Below are 4,205 nucleotides of genomic sequence, written 5' to 3'. Positions count from 1 at the left end.
TTTACAGTTTTCAAATGTGTGAGCTTTTGCCACGTTATGGAGGAGACAGAAGGGCATTTTCCAAGTGTTACTACTTTGCTCTTCCTGTCTGCAAGGTGGGAGACAGTGAATGTGTTTCACCACCTAAGGGGTACCACAGGAGTTTAGTTGGGTCTGGTTAGAGGTAGATATCTAACAGAAAATGAAGAGCAGCCACTTTTCATGCAGTAGTGCTTCGTGAAACTCACCAGTTACGCAGTAGAAGCCATCAGCAATGCAAGGTCCGATCTCCGGCCTACAATTTTTTTCCTTCTATCTTCACAGAAATCTGTGGAGACCGAGTGACAAGGCTGGCTGGCAGCCTGGCAAGGCAGGCCTCCTGTAACGTTCACTCCAGAGCAGTTCTTGTGCCAGGCACCAGCTGTCCTGGAAACAGGAGCACAGTGTCCTGCAGATAACAAGCTCTCAAATCGTGTGGGCTATAGGACAGGCAATGAGGCTGCACACCTGATAAAGCAAGCTGCTACAAATGAGGCCATAAACCAATCCCTGCAGTGGAATATTGAGTTTTTAATGGCCCTCATCCTCTATGAGGATGATCCTGTTTCTTAGCATGGCAAAAGAAAAATGAAAGCTAGTAAAACTTTGTGTTAGGCTTGCTGGATGAATGTAGAAAAGGCATGCAGTGTAATTTCGCTCAGCCTGACACCCATGGGTGCCCAGGGATGCTGGTGGGACTTGCTGTCTGCAGGGGCTGCAGGCTCAGGGAGCAGTGCCCCCCAGGTGAGGATATCCTTGCCTGAAAAATTAATGCAGTGGGGTCATTTTCCAGCTGAGTCCAATCTCTTGCTTATCCAACTGTGTGGTTGTGGCTTAAATTGCAATTTACTGGGCTTTCAGAGGCCTCAGTTACTCCACTTTCAGCAGGACGGTGCTTTCCCTGAGCTTTAACGTGAAGTTGCTGATGACCAGCCTGGTCTGTGACCGTCTCAGAAAGTTTTGCCAAGTTTTGAGCTGTTTACGATATTTCAAAATGATAAGAATGTATCTTGCCTGAGATACTTTTTTCACTAAATATTTTCCTCAGCCATGTAAGTATCTCATGGAAAGCAAGCAGGAATTGCACATTTCAACCACAGCCGCAGTGACTGTGCTGCCTTGCGTGTCCTGACTGGTAATGAACAACAGATCACTGTTGCTCTACAAGAGAATTCAATAATTTCTGAATTCATGTTTCTGAGGGAAAGGGGAAAACACAGCTCTGATGTGAGCAAATTGTAAACATGGGGAAAAGAGCACAGGCTGTAGCTTGCTCAGGGCTGCACTGAATACAGCTATGATGTTTTGAGCACAGCAAAATTATGAAGATGCGGCACCATGGAATTAAAAAAAGTGCTGTGGGTTTCGCCCTTTTCTTCTTAACAGAGCTAGTGACCCCGCTGAGGACAGGAAAGAGGGGGGTTTTGGCTCTCATTTGGAAAGTGCTTTCCAACAATGCAGCTGCAGGTGTTCGCATGTGTCACAGCCACACCATTGCTTCATTTCCTCACTATTCCTTTTTTTTTTCCCCCCATTTGTTTTCAGAGCTGATAGGCAAATCTTTAGAGGGAGCTCCATGTAAAATGTAAAACTTCCATTGAAACCTAAAATGCCTGTAACTTCTTTGAGTTTTCAGCAACATAGGGCAAGCCTTGTCTGTGGAAAACTAGAATATATATTTTCAGTAAAATTATTCTTTTTATTCAAATCCCACCCCACTCCCAATTTTCATATCTTTAAGAAAATTTGGCGGTTTTGTGAAAAAAAAAAAAAAAAATCTAGTGAAAAAAAGTTCATGGTTAAAAAAAAAAAAGTATTTTGGAATGTATTTCACAAACTTGCACTTGTTTTTTAATACCTCGGAAAGTGCAAAACTGACGTTGGAATTATTTATATTTCATCCCTGTGTTAAAATAATTAAAACACTCAATGCAGCAGTTGATGTCAGGGAAAAGAGAACCCAAGAAAGTTTTCTGAAATATCCTAGCACGTCACTGCATTAGTTGTAGCTGTAATTAGTTTTCTGCCTCTTGCTACTTGTCTCATTATCTTGGTTTCAAAAACATGATGTACTTTATACTGCTGCAACAGTCCAATTCCTTATCTAGAGCTATTTCAATGTTTGCTGGCACACCTGCAGCGCCGATTCTTTGAACCTGGAGCGTTGTCTGCAGCATTGCTTGCGCTCGATAAATTTTCAAAGAGCACAAAGATAAAGTCCCTGCCTGGCAAGTGACTGCAGAGACATGTGCTCAGATGCTGCCTGCTCCTTGGAAATGCTCTGGTTTAGGATAGGGAAAACCCTGGGGACTGCATTGGTTAGGAAATACTGCATTACAAGGCTCTGAATACCAGTTTTCCCAAAATTCTGCAGCATGTGGGTGGGGGACAAGTGGCCCCTGGGTCAGGCTGCTGCATGTCACATGGTGGGGTGTGCTACTTTCTACTATGAGGATGCGGTGCTTTCATCCTGGGTCAGATGTGCTGCAGGGTTATTAAATATTTGTAACTGCTATTAGATGAATCAGTGTGAAATATGAAACTAATGTTTAACAGGGACATCTTGAGTTCTATCCCTGCTTTCTCAGGACAGATTAAATAGGGCAAAAGGACAAAACATTGTTCTTCATTAGGAAATTGAATTTTCTGAAATTCCTGAATTCCCTTTGCTCCCACTGAAGGTAGTGGGAGATGAAAGCACTGAATAAATCACAGCTTTCAGCTGTTCCTGCTTTAGGATTATTAAGGACTGTTTTGGTTAAAAATGTTTTCTCATCAGTTTTGAAAATCACTGCAAAGAATCAAAGAGATTAGAATCAAAGAATGAAAAAGAACAGAAATTTTCTAAGACTGATGCCAAGTACAGGTTTCAGAGTCCTTCAGCTCTGCCTACAAAAGGCTATTTGTGTCACAGTGTTTCCACATATTGCCTTTTAGGAAATGTTTAAGTATGAAAAATCAAATGCATGTGATTCTTCTGCATGGCAACAATAGTTGTAAGCAAGAAAAATGATGGAAAAGAAGGGTTGTATTGTTGAACACAAATATTTATTTCATGTTGAAAAAAACCACTGAATGTTCTATAAGGTAATGAATATTTCTTTGTGTTAAACAAAAAATAACTTGAAAATCCTCTCTTTACCTAACAGGAAAACTTATGTGAGATCCTGATTCCCCTAATTAGTTTGATTTGTATGGGATGAATGTTTTAGTTACAAAACAGAAAGATTGCATTTTTATACATGGTTTGGCAGAAATAATATACCTTCTTACTCATTTTTCTGACAAAATACTTTTTTTTTTTTTTTTCTTACAGCAGAAAACCATCTGTGTGTATTCAGTTGGGGAACAAAAACAGTCTTTCAGCCTTCTTTAAAGGCAAGAAGTTCAGTGCAGCTTATCTGAGCAGTAAGCAATCCCCTGAATGTTAACTGTGCAGCTCATTGTTAGTGCTAGGCACCACAATGATAAGAGGGCAGCCTATCCTCTCCATCCTGGGAAATCACAACAGTTGATGTGCCTGTATCATTCTTCAATAAATCGGTAGAGATCTCTTATATCACCATATCTCCATTTCCAAGTGAAAGAAGGTAGGAGGCAAAGGAATATTTAGATGACTTTATTCAAACCTGAAAGCTTTCTGCATGTTTACTGAAATATTTGTGCTACCCCTAGTCCATTTCTTTTTTTTTTCAATGACAACATGTTTATACATGCTGCTATCTTTTAAATGCATGCATGTGAAGAAACAGCTGGTTTGGGCCATCTGTAAACTGATATTTATTTAAGATCACAGAATAGGCTGTTGGGCTGTAAAATGCATTTTATCTTGGGTAGCTACAGCCACAAGAGAGCTCATCCAGCCTGCAGACAGCTCTCTGCAGTGGATGGTGAGCTTGCAGTAGCCCTCCCTTGTACAGAGTGTTTCTTGCACAAGGGCTGTACAGCTCACATGCATAGATCTGGCCAGACTGTTGCCCCAAAGCCAGTGGCCCTGCACCAGCTGGGTGCCCCATATCTCTTCTGGGAAGATTTCCTTGTTCCCTAGCCCCTTTCTCTTCCCAATGGAGCTGGAAGGGTTTCACCCCTGCTCATCCTGCCTATAAGTAGCTACACGGGAGGATCATGGGGCTGTGGGCACAGCATCCTGCAGAACCGCAGAAAAGAGAGGCTCATCTCCAAATCAC

Source organism: Oxyura jamaicensis, chromosome 1 (genome assembly GCF_011077185.1).
Source record: "Oxyura jamaicensis isolate SHBP4307 breed ruddy duck chromosome 1, BPBGC_Ojam_1.0, whole genome shotgun sequence".
NCBI lineage: Eukaryota > Metazoa > Chordata > Aves > Anseriformes > Anatidae > Oxyura > Oxyura jamaicensis.
This window is presented reverse-complemented; position numbering follows the sequence as displayed.